General features: G+C 37.4%; 1 pseudogene; it reads left to right on the top strand.

The window, feature by feature from the left end:
- Positions 1-8,189: 8,189 nt before the first annotated feature.
- Positions 8,190-19,646, top strand: part of LOC149164581 (protein ELF4-LIKE 4 pseudogene) — a 37,818-nt pseudogene continuing 26,361 nt past the window's right edge.

The raw sequence follows: 19,646 nt of genomic DNA, 5'->3' as shown, positions 1-19,646 counted from the left end.
GGGCTTTTTGGAAAGTTCTGGATGTCTACTTTCCAACCAAAGTAGAATTTCTTAATTTGGTGGCTATTTGCCCCTCCAAAATTGCAATCTCCCAAGACTGCTTCCTGTGTGTCAAAAAGGTGGGAGAAAGTCTTTTTTGCATGTTTTTTGACCTTCTGGAGGCTCAAAACTTGATGAAATCTCTTGGTAATTGCTGAGCAGGTGTATTTTTGCATGAAAAATCCAAAAATGCTGAGTTTTCCCGAAATGGAGTTGCCCATCGAATAGGTCGCGCGCGGCACGCGACCTGTTGGTGGAGAAAACCTGTTTTTTGCCCAAAAATTCACAAGTGACCAAAAATGCTCAATTTTTTTTGAAATTTGTGCTGGAGTTAAGTCATTTAGTATCATGCTCCTTCAAGGAAGCCTCAGCCAAGATTTGGAGGGGATTGGTCCTTTTCCTTCATTTTAGTGCTTTGGCCAACAACCTCTCCAAATGAGCATTGACCTGGAGAAGCATAGCCTCTCGAGAGATAAAATCCTCCCATGGGATACCCTGCTGTTTTGACTGTTTAAATGCTGATCCAAGGGGAAAAAAACAAAAGGGAGATGTTAGGGAGGGGGACTTTTGAAGGGATTTAGGGAAAATACATATGAAAGGGGAATTTAGGGAAGCAATTATGAAACATATACCATCACATAATCATATTTTGTAGGGGTTTCATAGGAGGTAAGGTTTAGGGACTTTGATATTTTTGGTAAGGAGATTAGGTGTAAATGACAAGGGAGATGGTTGGGATGTGGGGAAAAAATGGGAGTGAAAGGGATGACTTTGAGAGCAGCAAAACAAAACCCTAGCTTTACTTGCACTTTGACATTTTTAAACATAATACACATGAACTTCTCCTTTCAAATTGATGGCATTAAAACACATTTTCATGCTCATGCAAGCTTTAGCAAGCAATAAACCTTGATGATTAGAGGCCTACCTAAAACCTTGAAGAGATTTGGGGTTAATTTGCAGTTTATAAGCAATTTTTTGTGGATGATTTCCCAACAGGTCGCGCGCGCCCAACACGTCGCGCCAGTGTTTTTTCCCAACTGGTAAGACCCCTCTGACAGGTCGCGCGCTTTTGAAGGAGGATTTTGGAGGCCTTCCCGGTGTCGGATTCGGGTGCAGGATAGCTCGTTGGAAATTTATTTGAGTCTAATTTCCAACCCAACTAGAATTTTTCAATTTGGAGTTAATTTTCCTTGTCAAAAATCAAATCTCCCAAGATTGGTCAAAAAGTGCCAAATGAGGCTGCCTCAAGGAAGAGTGCTGTTGCAGTCAACTTTTGAATGCCTTCCTCAACCCTAAATTGAGCTCATGATAGCTCATTGGAAATATCTTTGTGTCTAGTTATCATTTTACGCATCAACCAAATCATTTGTCCAACCAAGCTAGGAGAAAATTTGATTTTCCCAATGTCACTTCAGAGGTGTCTTTGATTCTCCTGAGGCAATGGTATTCTTGACATTTCTCTCAAACCATGACAACTGTGCAAAAAGTGAAGGAGGTTTTTCTTCTGTGGCATATTTTGGACAAAAACCTCTCTCAGTTTCCCAAAATTCATCTTTTATTTCTCTAAAACATCTTTTGAGTGAAACTTATCCCGATGTGTGAAACAAGGAATTTTGTCGAAATGAAGCGAAATGAAGGGGATAAGGGGCTTCTAAATTCTTGGGGAAATTTTTGGAAGTGGGGAGGGATGTTAGGAAGCAGGAGAAAGTGGAATAGTGGAGATCGAGTGAGGAGAAGGGGTCCAAAAGGGCAAAACACAGGCCAAACCTAGAAAATTTCCAGGTTGTAGCAAGAAACTAGGGTTTGTGCAAAAATGAGGAATTTGGGGGATCTCAGTGATGGAAAGTGTTTGATAAGGTACATGAAGAATAGGGGAAGGTGTATGAACATATGGATACAAGTTTTGCTAATGATTTGACCATTCAAGAGAAATTAGCTTTCAAAACCCTAGGAGAGGGAAATGACCTTGCCTAGGTGCAACTGAAGCATGAACAAGATGTAAAATGACTCATTAGACATTGACATGATAGTGACAACCCTATGAATGATGATAGACTCAGCTGAATAATGACATGGACCGACATTTTGACAACTTTAGAAGGAGTTAAAGCAAACCCTAGACCTAATGCCTAGTGACCAAATTTTGCTTGAAAACTCTTTGAAATGACAAAATTTGACCTTGACACTCTGAGACCACTTTGTAAGAGCATATTTGATCACTGGAGGAAGGCTGGAAAGACTGACACTAACACAATCCATTCTAAGGTTTGTCATGCATTCTTATGTATAAGCTTTGGTGGGCTAGAAAATTTAGCATTTTTTGCTCATTGGACATTTATAATGAGGTCACTATGGGATTTATTGTCAAATTATGCATATAATACAAGTTTGATCGAAAGGCCCTGAAAAAATGAATGTTTGCCATGCGCCCTCTTATCCAGGGATGCTCCTGGGGAATTTTTAATGGTGCGTCATAGGCGATCCACCCAGATGTGGGGTCAAGCTAGTTCTTTTCTTCTCTTAGTCACTTTTTGTATAAGTCAGATAGCCACTTGGGCATGGAACAAATAATAAAGTGAAATTAATTGCACTGCACACATTTATGGAAATTTCTTAACTAAAGAATGTCAAAAACCTCCAAGTAATGGGGGTTTCAAAACTAGTAATGGTTTGGGCCAACACTAAGGTCTTTGTCGAAAATATTTAATCTAGTGAATCCTACAAGATATCAAAGAAATTCTCTTATCCTTTGGCGGGATTTCATTTAAACATGTACTTAAAGAATCCAACTCCACCAAAGATGGATTATCCAAGGATGCTCTAGATTTTCTTGTTGGGACTTTCATGGTGACAAATTTTATTAATGGGGTGGAGCATGATCAAATGATTATACATGTGTAACATGACATATCTTTTGGATAGTTTCTGTTTTGTCTAGTGCTAGTATGGTTGAAGATAAAGTGGCATTGTAGCAATAATGCAGGTGTCTTCCCCTCATGTATTTCATTTCTACTAGATATATATAGAAAAATTCAACATATTCTATTTTGTGGCTATTACATAGGATGCAAATTTGACTTGTGTGAAAAGAAATATCCTATAACACGATATGATAGAGAAGAACTTTTTTTGGATAACAAATTTGTACTAAAAATTGTATATTCTATCTCCTGAATAACATGTGTTTTTTTTTTCTTTATTTTTATTTCCATCTGAAAAAATCATAAATTTGTAATTCTTATTAATGCATTTTTATACAAATATTAGGTTTTGGTAATCAGAATTACTTTTTATGGTTCAAAGTTTTATTTTTTAAAATGAAATTATCTTCATATTAAAATTTATGAAGATATGGTCTACAGTGTGACCTAAAATGTGATTATAGATGGATATATGTTGTTTTACTAGCAAGTCGATTGTACATGTAAGCATTTATAAAACAATTAGTGAGGATAACCACATCCCATGGGTTGGAAATTAGGGGGTAACAAATTTGATAAGAGGTTGTGGGTTGTAGCCTATTTGACGATAGGCCATTAGGGTTTAAGGGATTTTCCACTCCCACCCCACCTACCCCACACCAATATAGCCATGTGCTGTATTATTTGCAAGTTGATTGTCCAAGTAACATCCATAAAACCATTGGTAAGAGATACAGATCATTTAACCTCAAGGATGCATACATAATTGCATGTAAAAGAGTATGTTAACCAAGTAACTTAAATGCATGAAAAGAAGTGGAAATCATAAAGAAACCATGAGATCAAAGGCACACAAATGATTTGATTATGGAGTTCACCCAATGTGGGCTATGTCTTCGGTCCTTGCTCAAAGTGGGGAGGCATTCTTTCATTAAATTGGAAACAAAAATAAATTACAGTCAACTTTACATAAATGACCCTTATAACTCAACTTTTGGTGATGGATTGAAAACGGAGGCCCTGGTTGGAGAAACGTGCATGATCAGATTCTTGGGGAGAAATCATATAAAAACGACCATGAACTTGTCCCTTTCCGACATTAGAACTTCTGGACCCCAAGGAATCTTTTCAGAATCCAAAAGATTCCCCTCTTTAGAGTTCCACCCCCTTTGGCCACTCTTGCTTCCACCGCTCCGGTCCTCTGATGGTTTGGTTGAATGGAAAATGTGAAGGGTTAAATAAAATTTCAAGGGTGGACCAACCAATGAAGCCATTTGGCTTGTTGTTTGGTGGTTCTATGTAAAGTCGTTGTTTTTTGGGGAGGTCCCAGGTTCCAATTGCAGGCCTCCCATTTTGGCAGCTTCATTATATTTTTGGTGCGACATTGATTTGATTAATGGCCTGATGTTTAAAATAGCGCGATTTTTTTTGAAATGGTTTTCATATCGGAGCCGCCCGTTGGTGGGCTGGCCCACATGGGCCAGGTGGTTTCAACCCCCTTTGACTCCACCATATACGTGGCACTGTGGTATTCGAGTGTGGGTCCATCATTATTATATTTTAAACATATGTAGTGTTGTTGTTTAATCGGTGGTCGGGCGGGTCTACCGGGGGTGGCCTACCTTTCACATTTGATATATGGTTATTTGATGTTGTTGGGGTTGTTGGGTGGGTGGTAGTCCACCACCCAAAAATTATATTTTTTTCGATTTTTTTAATACAATGGTTAAAATTTCGGATCTTGTTTTTAAGGGTCACTCGGAGAATTAAAGAGGAGACACATTTTCCCATTTTTGGCCATTGTTTTCCATGCGCTGTACCTTCACCAAATTGTTGCTTCATTAATGACTGCCACTTAGCCTAATTTGACCAGTTATGACTTGAGCATACAAACTTGGATTTGAGTGTCATTCACATCGTTGGAATCAAGGTGACGAGAACTACAATTTTGTCCTAGATTCAATTCCATCTGATGAATTTGATTTTCAAGATATTTCAAGGCCACTTCTATTTTTGGAGCCACTTGGATCATTCCTCCCCACTAATGATATTTTGGATCGCCAAAAGATTTATCAGTCAATTTGAAATTGAGGGAAGTGTTCCCTCACTTTCTCCTTTTCAATTCATCGGGCCTTATTTGGATGCATTCCTTTGAAACCAATACGAAGGTACTCCACGTCTCCCTGTCGTGAAGTTCCGATATTTTTGTCAAGGATGATGTCCTCCAATAGCTTGTCCAATTATTCAGGTGAAAAATAGTCCACTGTAGGAACCTATCCACCCTCTTCGGTGTCCATGATCAAAGGAGGCCCATAAAGCTTCAAATTTTCAACATTCACCACTGAGTACATCTGCATATATGCTGGAAAAACGGGATGAAAAACATTGTCTCCAATCTTCTCTAATATGGTGAATGGCCACATGAGATTGGTTTCAACTTCTTTCCTTCCCCTATCATTTTATCTTTACTGATGTGGAGCCACACTTTGTCTCCAACCTTGAATTGGTGATCGACTCGGTGCTTGTCATGTTGGGCTTTGTATTGAGCTTGAATTTTCTCCAACTGCTCCTGGATTGGCTGGTGAATCATCTGAATTCACTGAATGAACTTCTGTGCTTTTCCCTTTAATCTTGCTCACTGGAATCTTCATCTCTCCCAAATACCATGTCTAAGGGATCCTTTGGAAAATAACCAAAGCATGTCTCGAACGGTGAGCTCTGAGTGGATGAATGCACTACCCAGTTATACACATATTGTACATAGGGAAGATTGTTGTCCCACAACTTGGGATACTTGCCACAATAGCCTTGGATTGAGTGCATCATTGTGTGGTTGACAACTTTTGTCTTTCCATTGGTCTGCGGATGAAATTTTGTGCTCCTCTTCAACTTGGTGTTCATCATTGTCCATAAAACCATCCAAAAATTTACAAGAAATTGAGTCTTGATTAGACACAATGGATGTGGGCAGCCCAAAGTGGACCCATACAAATTGGAAGAAGAGATGAACAATCTTCTCTGTAGTGACCTACTTTTTTAGAAGGCATTAATACACACATTTTGCTAAATCAATCCACATCGACATAGAAATAGTCATGACCTCTCTTAGACAAAGGCAAACCGCTAATTTTCTATTAGAGGGCTTGCTAACTGAACACAACACACATCCCTTTACATATTAAGTCACAACATTTTTCATGTGAGGCCAATAACGTAACCTCTGCAAATGACACAAAGTTTTCTCTACACCAAAATTACTTGACACAAGCGAGGTATGTGCCTCTCTGATTACATGAATTCTTTCATTGGCGGAGATACAAAGTTTGCTAAGGTGGCACAACAACTTTCCCTACAAATGGTAATTATCCACCCGCGATCCATGAGTCAGCTTTTCATAAATATCCTTAAAATCATCATCACCAAAATATTGTTCAACATAACTTTCAAAAGACAGAGAAGCATTTTGCAAAACTATAGATGCAAAAATAGGATGGTGAGAAAACATATCTGACACTTTGTTACTAGTGCTCTTCTTGTATTTTATTACCGAGTGAAATTGCTGGAGGAATCCCATCCATCTGAAGTGACGTGCATGTTGAAGCTTGGTTTGTGACTGGAGGTACTACAAGGGCTGGTTATCGGTGTGAATGATGGTCTCCTTACCGATCATAGTGCTTTCACTTCTTCATGCTTTGAACCAAGGCATACAACTCCTTGTCATATGTGGGATAGTTCACGACAGCTTGGGAAAATGTCTGTGAATGGTAACATATAGGTTTACTTTGCTGCATCAATATTGTTCCCATGTTGTACCCATTGGCATCTATCTTGATCTCAAAAGTGATTTATGAGCATTTCCTATTTTGTATTTATTTATTTATTTAATTTGGAGAATCTTAGAAAATTCTGAATTTTATGGAGACTTCTAAAATTCATTGGAGATTAAGTAGTTAAGATAGATTCCTAGAATTGAGAGGATTTCTCTCAACTTCCTCCAAATATCTAGGAAGGAGTTCTCTCTTTAAGGAATTCAAGAGTTTTCCTCCTCCGAAATAAATAGCCAAATAATTCATTAGTAGAACCGAATCTTTGGAGAAATTAATTAATGAATATTGTGTTTGTTTATTACTTTCCTCTCGGCTTTGCATCATTTTTGATATCAGAGGTTAGGAAATTGTGGAGAGTGATCGGAAAAGCATGTAAATGAGAGGATTTTTTTATACTTGCCACCATTGTGTGAAGTTTGATCGTGGATCAACCTGCATGAAGTCACCTATGTGGGAGTGTTATGCCGCGTGTACAAAAATATGGTGCAGTGAAGTCATTGCAACGTGGAATTATGGCAAACAAGTTGAAGCAGTGTTGATACTTGTGTGCTTCTTACGTGGAAATTATAGGTTGGAGGAGTCCTGTGCATGAGCATACTTGCGCAAGGAAGATATCATCTGAGTGTTGTAATGAGAAGCCATGGAGTGAAGCTGCAGAGCGTTAAAAATTCAGATCTGGAGTGTTGATAAAAAAATTATGATCTGAAGCATGAAACCTGTGGAAATTTGTGTTGTTACCTATGTAGTGTGGAGATTTGCATGTGGAGACCAGCATTGAGACCTGTGTGAGATATCATTTGAGGAACTCGAAGTAAAATTTGAAGCGTTGTGAGAGTGTTATGAAACCGTGCTTAGGCCCGTGTGGGAAGGCCGAGGAAAGAGAGCCTTCGTAAAAGCATGAATTAATTTTCAAAAAGAAAAGTTACTATTTTAAAAAGAACTCCATACAAATTATTAAAATATTACAGTGTATTGTAAAGGCGGAGGAATTAACGTGCATATGTTTATTAATGCATGGAAAAGTGTTTTATATAATATTTTCTTTAATGAGTGGATTATAAAAGCACTTCGAAATATTTTTTTTGTTTCCAAAAAGAAGGTGTTTTGGTCACTTATTAAAGGAGACTTTAAGTAAATAATTTGTAAGGGTTATTGTATTTTATTTTAATTAAAAAAATAAAGATGACACATAGAGCTAGAGAAACCAGGGGAGGGGAGTTGGAATAGGTCGAGGAAGATCAACGGCCAACCAAGACTTGATGAAGTAAGAGATATCCGAATGATATTAAATGCATTGGAGACAACGCGAAGAAGAGATGTCAACTTTGGCGACATCAACGAAGTAGAAGAAACCTCAGAATAAGAAGTTGAAGTTGAAGAAGAAACTCCAAAAGAGAAAATGGTTAATATGATTGCGGGATTAAGTAGTAAGATGAGATTGGAAGTGCCTATGTACAAGGGAAACTTAAATCCTGAAGGACTGATTGACTGGATTAGCGCCATTGAAAAATATCTTCACTGTGAAAATGTAACTGAAGATAATAAACTTGATTTCACGGTAACTAGATTAAAAGAACATGCTGCACTATGGTGGGACAGTGTGCAAGTTGAGCGGAAAAGTAAAAATAAAATGAAGATCACTTGTTGGGATCGGATGGTAGTGATGAGCCTCAGTATTGTAACAAGAATGCTGCAACTCCCAAGGCCATTGACTTTAATTAATGACCCGGGGTTCGTACAAACTTAAGAGATATCGAAACTATATGTGCAGCACACAATGTGTCCTTCTTTTATTGTCATGATATAATGGAGTGCATGTACTGAAGTCAAATCCTAAACTGATTGTAGAAAATGAAATGTTTGAAATGGAACCTTAACCTATTGCAAGAAAGAAAGTACAAGGAAAGAAACCTATTCTAATTGCATAAAGATCATGAACTAAATGTAAAAGAAACCTAGCTTAACCCTATTTATCACATGTGATGATTTAAACTAACTGAGCATGAAATCTGATCTAGAGAGTACTAACTGCTATGTGCATGTGTAAATATAAAAGAACTCATTTTTAAAATCTTTTTGCTTTATAAATGCAAATGCTAATATTTCCTTGATCTTTGGCAGGGGAGAAAAGTGTGGAGCAAGAGGGTTAAAATGGTCTTGATGGCATGGAGGTCAAGTAGAGGCCTAATCCCAACTTCAATGATTATTTTTCTCAATTCGGGCTCAAAACAGGCTTTCCTACAGGATGCTACAGGATTTCCTATAGGATCCCCTGATTTACTACAGGATGTTACAGATTTACTATACGAAATTATAATTCATCGAATGACCAAGAAAATCAAATCCAAATTGGATGGGAAAAATTTTGTTATTATTAGGATGTCTTAGATCCCCATTCCAAGTGGAATCACTCAAAAATACCTCTATTAACCCATGTTAAAAAATAGCGGAAAATTACTAGTCGAAAATCTAGAAATTTGAGACCTAGTGAGCTAGTAAATCTATAAAATGTCTAACCTAATAAAGTGAAAATGCAATGGGGTTATTTTTGTTATGGACTAGATTTTTTTTTTTTATGATCTAATGCAAGTGGAACTAACTCGACTGAATCTCGTTAGCGTGCTCTAAAAAATAGCATAAATTTACTGTTCTTTGCCACAAAGGGGTTCTAGAAATCTAGATTTGGGAATGAGAAAGCTAATCCAAGTAGCTCAATGATTACTATGACCTTCTAAATCTTTTCCAAAGATGAAATGATGTTTGTGATTCTGCAAAAGAACTTACATTAACCATTTAACTCAATCCTACAACAAGAAATCATTAATACTAAATGCAGAAGTAGAAAGAAATAAAAACAAGAGATGCAAGTAAATAAGTGAAAAGTAGGAAAGAAAATGATACAAAAAGGCTCTGAGGCTCCTAGGATGGCCAAGCCCAAGGAAACTCAGAGACAAGTGGAGGAGAACAAGATTTAGAAGCTGAACACGACACCAATCTTCATTATTTTCATCAATGCAATTACATTCCTGCAAGAAAATACAATGGAGCTGCAAAAATATGAGTTCTCTCCACAATAACATTAATAGAAATCTCTCCCTAGAGGAAAATCTGACTTGGTACTTATACAAAATGATTAGGATTCATTCCCCATGAATGGAGGAAGCTTTCCCCACCAAAATCCCTTGATTAGTGGATCTGATCCCCAATACTAGGAATCTGCATTAAATGGCAGGGAACACATTCCTAGATTTTCTCAATCATTGGAGTTTCATAATCTATGCCATAATTCCATAATGTCTTGTTGGTTTATTATATATTATTGACCCTTCTGTAGTAGGGAGCAAGTCTCTAAATTATCTCCTCCTCGAAATCTTCATAATCTGCCCAATATTCTCATAATATTCTACAAAAATAAATAATATTAGGCACAAATATGCAATTATTCTTAAACCTTTCTAATGAATACATTAAAGTTAAAAATACATTATCTATTGCAAGAAGAGAGGTTTAATGTGCTGAAGGATGGTCATAGGCCTTAATTTATGTTTAATTTAGAGGCATGGGCCTTAATTTATGTCTAATTTAGAGGCCCAACATACCCCCCCGCTGAAAGTGTTGCTCATCCTCTGAGCAACTTAGTGACCTCATTGTGCCTCATCCATTGCCCTGGTGGCCTCTCTCTTGTGCATTAAGAATCTTGGCTGTAAGTTTTGCAAGGACAAGCCCAAAAAGATATTTGTGCAAAGAAAAATATTGTTTCTTGAGACCATTAGCTTGCTTTCTTGCCATTATTCAATATGGGTTCTTGAATATTTTTCAGTTTAGCTAGGTCTTCCTATCCTTATCAACCTTCTGCTACCTTGTTCCACCATTTGGACACCTCTAAAACCTTCAAACTACCTTTAGATGAGAACTAGGACATCTTGTAGTAATTCCTGTCAAAACTGCAGGAAACTTACAGGAAACCCTATTAAAACTACATGAAACCCTTTTTGAGCATAAATGATATTCCGAGCCTAGCATAGGCCCTCAACTTGATTCCCACGCCTTTTTCCCATTTTTAGGTTTGGACAAAAGCTAGAAAGAGATTGGAGACCTCTTGGAAAACATCTTTTCATCGCTACAGTTTGAATTTTGTTTTGATGGTGAATGCCTCATTTCCTTCTGTTGCCTTCTTCTTCTCTCTTGTGGCCTAGATGACTGCCTAATGACCTTGGATTTCTCTGTTTTGATTAGGTCTCTCTTAAGCTATGCTATCTTGGGGTTTATCATAATTTGTTCATTTCTTCCTTCTTGCAGCAACATTTTGTTTTCCTGTAGTTGTTATTCCTCCTATTTCAGGGTTTTCTAACTGTATGGGAGTGATGAGAAATGATGAAGAGGGATAGGATGATGATGCCATGGCTTAAAGGGAGTAGTGTAGGTTTGTGAAAATGGAGATGATGCTTTGTTTGTTTGTTTGTTTTTTTTCAAGAATGAAATGGAATGGATGAATGATGAATAGATAGTGAATATGAAGTGGATGGAGGGCTTGAAGTGTTGGGGTGACTTGGCCTTTGCAAAAAATTCTTCTTTTAACTATTGTCCTCATTCTTTGAAATCATCACCCTTCATAATTTGACTTTTCAACATGCATGAGTGAAGGAGCGAGTTGTAGTTAACTAGTTGAAGGCGATTGAGACTACTGACCCATCCTTAGCTTATAAAACCTCATCTCTCATGCATTGACAAAAAATCTCTAACTATAATATGCTCAAGAGAAGAGTCAATAATATTTCATACCTGTACCTACCTGATGGTTGTTGGAGAGACATGCATGCTGCTGCTGAGTTGATGTTGATGTGCAGGTGTTGGGGGACCTATATCAACCTTCCTAAAGAATATCTGACCCATTTCTCCATCATATTTCCTCTTGTAACTTCTTCTCGACCTTCTTGTAGATGTTGTTTGTTGGAGAGTGAAGTCCTTGCTTGTATTTGCTGCATGTGTTTTTCTCTTCTTTTTTTCTATGATGTTTTTCCTTGATGTGCAAGTACTGGATGGTGATGCTAATGATTCTTTATTGTGTTGGTGGGTTCCCTCTTGTTAAATCACCCTGTCATGTTTCTCTGATGGATGTGGAGGGTTTTATATGTCTCCTTATCACTGTCTGATGAAGCCAACCTCTGCTTTTTCCCTTTAAAACTGCTCACTACCAATCCTGTAGGTGTTATTCTGTATCCTGTAGGATCTCTTATAGGATCTTGTAGGTTTTTAGGGAATCCTGTAGAAAACATAGAACCCTTGAAAACTGAGCTAAATGAGTAGAAAAATGGAGGGAATGATGGAATGATGAAGGAGGTGGAATGGAGAAATCAAAACATGAACTGTATAGGCCCCCTTTGATCCTCTCTTGTTGCTCTGATCCTCCTCCTGCAAACAATATTTTCAAAATTTAGGGCAACCTCTTGTAGCATACTTGTTTTTTCCATATCTCCCAAATAGTAGAATGTATTGGCCTGAAACTTTCTCAACATGTTGCCATCATCATTATGCACCTCCCTATAAACAATTTTGGTCAATGGATGCACGGATCTCAAAAAAACTAAAAATGGTTGAAGGTGATGGAGGTTGATTTCTTGGAAACCATGCACTGGAATTTGCTAAAATTTCTTGGGCATGCTACCAGTGTCCATATTCATCTCACCATGATTTTTTTTTTAAATGGATGCACGGATATCGAGAGAATGCAAAAATGGTTGTAAGTGATGGAGGTTGATTTCTCGAACACTGTGCACTGGAATTTGCTGAAATTTCTTGAGTATGTTACCATCATCCATATGCATCTACCCCTGAAACATCTTAGAAAATGGATTCATGGTTTTCAAGTTATGACAAAAACAAATTTCTGCTCTATGTATTTTGTTTCCTGTATTAAAATAAAGCCTTCCTGTAGTTTGTTAGGACAACAAGCAAACTAAATGGGAAAAACTTGAGAATGATGGGTGAATGGTGGAAATAGATGAGGGTGATGATTTGGCATGGACTTGGTCCTATTGGAGCATTTGAGCAAAGGAGGAGAAAGTCAAAATTTGACTTCTTTTGATTAGATTTGACCTATTTTTTATTTTTATGGTGCTAACTTGTTTTTGTTCCTTATAGATGTTGGAGAGCACCTACATTCATTAAAGAGATACATGGAGCAATGATTTTTTATTTTTTCTCTTTTTTTTTCTTCTTCTAGGCCTACTAGCTGCCTCAACGAGGTTCTCAACTAGTAGGTTTGCCTAGGTGCCTCAAAGGAGGTTTTCACCTAGTATATTTTATTTTCTTTTTTTTCTCTTTTTTCTTTTTCCCAACCCATTGACTGCCTCATGGAGGTTTTCAATCAATGAGCCAATTTGAGGCACCTCCAAGGAGGTTTTCACTTGAGATTTTTATTTTTCTCTTACTTTTCATTTTTTTTCTACCCTACTATACTTGAAAAACAAAATTACTTTCAAGTATAAGAATAATTCCAATGGAGCCATGTGCACATCTAGATGAAAGAAAAACTTATGTGCAGGCTTGAAATGTATGCTTTGACATGTACCTGAATTTGAGTGATCAAATGCTTTGACTTTGATGGTATCAAGCACAATTGAAGAAGAGAGTATTGCTACAACTTAGTGATTGTCTGGAACCACATTTCAATATAGTTGTGATGCCTCTGGTCCACTTGCTGATTTGAATCATCTTGGATGTCTTCTTATACCATGACCTTCAAGACTTCCTCTTTTTTTGATTGATCTCTTGAATACATGGAGGATTTGATGGTAACCATGAGAGAGATCTCTTGATCTCTGATTTTGATTTTTGCTCTTCATCAAGTGCAACCCATGATTATGTGGTCTTTTCATTTGAATCTTCTTCTTCTGGATGTGGTCCTTCAATGATATCAAGATAATCTCTTTTTTGCAATACTCTTCCTGATATGTGGTCAATACCATTGATATCAAGAGGATATGTTTGGAAGTGTTGTACCTCAGCATTGTAAGTGGGTTGAGCTACTTTAATGTGTGGGTTTGGAAATGGCAGTATAGGTAGTTGAGTGGGAGTGGATATTTGAGATGGATGTGGTTGTGTTGGACGTGAAAGGTAGGGATAACATGGAGTTAGGTATGGAGGATATTGAGGAAAATATTGAGGATATTGTGGATGGATCCCATAATTTCCTTGCAAACCTTGTTGCCAAGATTGGTTTTGGGGTTGAGATGGCCAATGTTGCCAAGGAAAGGGTGTGTTCAAATTACTTTGAGATGGATGTGCATAAGCTTGAAATTGTGAATTAGGTTCTTGCATTATACTAGGTTGAATAGGCTGCCATGGTCCTCTTGGAGCTACATAACATAGTTTCATTAGCAATTAAATTGCTCCATTGTCCTCTTGGTAAACGTCCTTCAACCTTGGTAATGATGGAAAATGTTTAACATCACGTGATTATGCATGGACAACACAAATATAAACATATTCTTTTTCTTCATCTTGCATTCTTAACATTTCTACTTATTTGGTTAGATTGCTAAGAATTTCTGTTTTAAAATCATCAAAAAAATTTCCAAGTTTAGCTTGACTTACCGATCTTGATGTTGATTTACCTACTCTTGGCTTTCCTCTTGATATGTGTTTGCATGTTTCACAAATTTATTCAAATGATAATTGGTATACATCACCTCTAATCATGAGATTAAGATATTAATCCATTCATTCCTAATTGTTCTAAGTAAGATGGTTTTTAGTGTGTCGGATCCTAAATGATGTAGTTTTTCCCTCTTAACATTATAGATGAACCTCTCTATTAGATTCTCAAAGCTCTCATCTTCTCTTTGATTCATTCTAAATATTTATTCTTTAAGATCATGATCTTTATATTTTTCTATAAATATCTTTTGCATATCATTCCATGATCTTATTGAATTAGTCCCTAAATTCATAAACCATTTAAGAGCTCTATCTTTCAATGTTGTCGAAAACAATCTCAGTTTTTCAGTTTTTAATAAGTAACCATAAGATCTACAAACAATTTCAAATTCAAAGAGAAAGGTTTCTGGATCCTTTGACCTTAGACCATGAAATTTGGAAGAAAAGATGGAGGGATGTTCTTCATGTGCACACTACCATCAATATCTTGAACGGGAAATCCAAGAGGATCTTCCTCATTGTGATCATCTCCATCCATTTATTCTACATTCTTTGCCATATTCTTCTTCTTCTACCTGCAAAAGTGGACGGTGATGTGGCTCTTACTACACCACCTAATCAAATGGGGGGGTGGGTTGGTGTTGGAGATTTTTTTGTTTTTATAATTGAATGGAAACACTAATGCAATGCACTTCTCTACTTTTGAAATGAAATGAAATATGTTCTTGTAAAAGTAAAAAGAAATGAATCAACTAGGGAAGAAAACAAGGCATACTTTGACACCTCCCTGACAACGGTGTCAAAAAGTGATGAGCCTTGGTATTGCAACAAGAATGCTGCAACTCCTAAGGCTACCGACTTTAATTATCAACCCGGGGTTCGTACAAACTTAAGAGGTATCAACACTATATGTGCAGCATACAATGTGTCCTTCATTCATTGTCATAATGTGATGGAGTGCATGTACTTAAGTCAAACCTTAAATTGGTTGCAGAAAATTAAATGTTCGAAATGGAACCTTAACCTATTGCAGGAAAGAAAGTACAATGAAAGAAAGCTATTCTAATTGCATAAAGATCATGAACTAAATGTAAAAAAAACCTAGCTTAACCCTATTTATTACATATGATGATTTAAACTAACTGAGCATGAAATATGATCTAGAGAGTACTAACTATTGTGTGCATTTGTAAATATAAAAGAACTCATTTTTTAAATCTTTTTGCTTTATAAATGCAAATGCTAATCTTTCCTTGATCTTTGGCAGGGGAGACAAGTGTGAAGAAAGAGGGTTAAAATGGTCTTGATGGCATGGAGGTCAAGTAGAGGCCTAATCCCAACTTCAATGATGATTTTTATCAATTTGGGCTCAAAAAAGGCTTTCCTACAGGATGCTATAGGATTTCCTATAGGATCCCCTGATTTACTACAGGATGTTATAGATTTACTATATGAAATTATAATTCATCGAATGACCAAGAAAATCAAATCCAAATTTTATGGGAAAATTTATTTTATTAACTAGGATGTCTTAGGTCCCCATTCCAAGTGGAATCACTCAAAAAGAAATCTGTTAACCCATGCTAAAAAATAGCAGAAAATTACTAGTCACAAATCTAGAAATTTAAGAACTAGTGAGCTAGTAAATATATAAAATGCCTAACCTAATCAAGTTCAAATGTAATGAGGTAATTTTTGTTATGAACTAGAAATTTTTTTTTTCTCTAATGCAAGTGGAACTAACTCAATTGAAGTTCATTACCATGCTCTAAAAAATGGCATAAATTTACTATTCTTTGTCACAAAGGAGTTCGAGAAATCTAGATTTGGGAATAAGAAAGCTAATCCAAGTAGCTTAATGATTACTATGACCTTCCAAATATTTTCCAAGGATGAAATGATGCTTTTGATCTTGCAAAAGAACTTACATTAACCATTTAACTCAATCCTACAACAAGGAATCATTAATATTAAATGCAGAAATATAAATAAATAAAAACAAGAGATGCACGTAAAGAAGTGAAAAGAAGCAAATAAAATGATACAAAAGGGCTTTGAGGCTCCTAGGATGGCCAAGCCCAAGGAAAATCAGAGACCTATGGAGGAGAACAAGATTTAGAAGCTGGACACGACACCAATCTTTGTTGACACCTAATCCTCACGATTGGGTGAATTTATGTAAATAATTAAATTAGGAATGTGAACGGTCATCAGGAGATGAACTGAACAATCACACCCTTTTGTATAACAATAACATACCTGATGGAATAATACGAATTATTTTTTCTGCATAATGGAGTTATTGCCTGGCCTGACATGGTATCAAAGCCGACTCCTTGTTTTAGCTCTTATGCTCCTGTAACTCCTTTGTCTGCCATATCCCCTCTGTCCTGACATAACGCTCTCTGGCGCACCAGCGCTGCCTCTGTCCATAACGCATCTGTCCATAATGCTCTCTGGCGCACCAGCGCTGCCTCTGTCCATAACGCTCTCTGGCGCACCAGCGCTGCCTCTGCCGTGGTGGCCTGACATGGTTGGCGGCAGAGTCCCGTGCGGATTCCGCCCGAACTCCAGTAGCCGCGAGACGCGACACTCCATACCCCAAGGAGCAGCGAAACGCACCATTGTCACCTGAAACTCCACGCGACACGCCCATTGAGCCTCCACATACCAAGAAGAATTCGACGCGAATGCCTGGTTCTCATGTTGATGAGCTCCTGAGATTAATGGTGATAATTAACAAATGTTAATTGCGAATTTGGCAGCGGCCCTTCTTCCTCACCAACCGAATGGCACGATGGCTACTCACTGAATACGTTTATGTTGTTCTGCTCAATGAAAATTATCTAAATCGCGGCTCAGGTTTTTCATACTAAATGATTCAGCTTCTTATTCTCGGTTGTTTTACTGTAGTGGATTCTCCTTGAATTCGATGGCTTCATATACTCATCGTACCTAATTATGTATACACTCATGGGTTTCTCGCTCGGTAGTTAGTGTGTGCGTTGGGTTTGGTGCTTGTAGCGGATTCTCCTTGGATTCGATGGCTCCATAGTTCAAGCTGCTGGCCTAGCGCACTGCAAAATTGAACTCCATGCTATGATAGCTAGCGTTGAGTTCTAGAGCGTTTATTTTTTGTGTTAAAGGGGTCGTATTTCTATTGCGTTGGGGTATTGTATTGCTGCTTGTTGTAATATTTGAACGCTGGTCATACATTTGAACGGTGACAACATTTGTAGCAGAATATTTGGTGAAGGTAGAACGTCCATGATGCATTGAGCCCTTTTTAAAAAGAGGCTGTATACAGCACATGCATTGAATATTTTTATTGGTAGCTGTGTATATTTGTGAAAGTCATTTTCTTTCCGTGCATTGAAGTTGTGATGACAGTGATTCAATGGGTACATGAAAACCTTATGTTATAAGTTTTAGTGGACGATAATACCCTTTGAGAATGCCCTTTTGAGTACATTTTTTGTTATGAAACCAGCTCAAGAAAAGATAGAAAAGATAGATCAACGCCTTAGAATTCAGCCTCTTCGAGAGGGCATCCTCCTTTACATTACATAAATGAACAATTTTTAGATGATACAAATGACAAAACCTCCTTTCTATATATAGGAGTCTAGGGAGTCACAATATAATCCAGCCGACCTAACAATAATAATATAAATCCACAAAAATAACAATAGAGGGATTCTATGGGGAACAGAAATAACAATATGGGGGTAATAGGGGCACAACAATATAAATAAGGGGCATAACTACAATAGTAATGGGGTAATCACTAGTATTATAGGGACCCAACATGCCCCTCTCCTTCAAAAAAGTGTTGTCCTCAACGCTTGAGTAGTTCTGGATACTTTTGCATAAAATTCTCATCCTCCCATGTGGAATCTTCAGCGGATAAGTTCTTCCACTTGATAAGATACTCTGAAATTGATCGATTTCGTAGCTGTCGAGTTCTTGTTTCTGTGACTGCTTCCGGTTCCAATATAATTTTTCCTTCCTCATCAAGTTTGGCAATATTGTTTGAATTGGGAGCTTGTCACCTATAACCTTCTTTAAACATGAAACATGGAAAACTGGGTGCAATCGAGAAGCTGCAGGAAGCTCCAATTTGTATGCCATAGTACCAATCTTTTGCAACACCTTGTACGGACCATAATACTTTGGTGATAATTTATTATCCTTCTTAGCTTGCTTTAGGGACATTTGCTTATATGGTTGTAGCCGTAGGAATACCCAATCACCTACATCAAAACTTCTTTCACTGCGATGTTGATCTGCCTGTTGTTTCATTCTATTTTGTGCCAACACGAGGTTATCCTTTAAGAGTTGGAGGACTTGTTGTTGATGTTCGATGTGATGTTCCACTGCCTGAACCTTAGAATTTTCTCTTAAATATGATGTGATGGATGGTGGTTGATACCCATAAAGTGCCATAAATGGGGTCATTTTTGTTGCTGTATGGAAGGAAGTGTTATACCACCATTCAGCCAGAGGCAACCATTTGACCCATTGTGTCTGTTTATCAGATACAAAGCAACGAAGATATCCTTCCAAACATTTGTTTACTATCTCAGTTTGCCCATCAGATTGAGGATGATAAGATGAGCTATGAGCTAACTGAGTACCAAGACAAGAAAATAATTTTGTCCAAAAATTTCCAGTGAAAATGGGATCTCTGTCACTTACAATAATCTTTGGGTTTCCATGTAGCTTTTGAATTGTTTCCATAAATGCAGTAGAAACTGTACTGGCTTTAAATGGATGTGATAATGCACAAAAGTGTGCATACTTGGTAAGTCTGTCAACTACCACCATGATGACACTCTTTCCCTCAGACTTGGGTAAACCTGTGATAAAATCCATTGAAACCTCCTCCCAACGTTGGCTTGGAATGGATAAAGGTTGTAATAGACCCGGTGTCTTAATTGTTTCAACTTTATTTTGCTGGCAAACCAAACATTCCCCCACAAACTTTTGAATATCTGATTTAAGGCCATCCCAAAAAAATTCCTTCTTAACCCTGTGGTAAGTTTTTAAAAATCCTGAGTGCCCTCCTAAGGGAGAAGTGTGCAATTCCATAAGAATCTTTTGTTTTAGCTGGGAATTCTTACAGAGGTATAAGCGATCTTTGTACCATAACGAATCATTTTGCCAGCTAAATGTATCAGAAGTACTGGAATCTTGT

Source organism: Pinus tabuliformis, chromosome 5_1, assembly GCF_031772625.1.
Source record: "Pinus tabuliformis cultivar Carrire ecotype Pingquan chromosome 5_1, CPIR1, whole genome shotgun sequence".
NCBI classification, from domain to species: Eukaryota; Viridiplantae; Streptophyta; class Pinopsida; order Pinales; family Pinaceae; genus Pinus; species Pinus tabuliformis.
The sequence above is the reverse complement of the archived record's forward strand: the minus strand, read 5'-3'. Positions and strand labels throughout refer to the sequence as shown.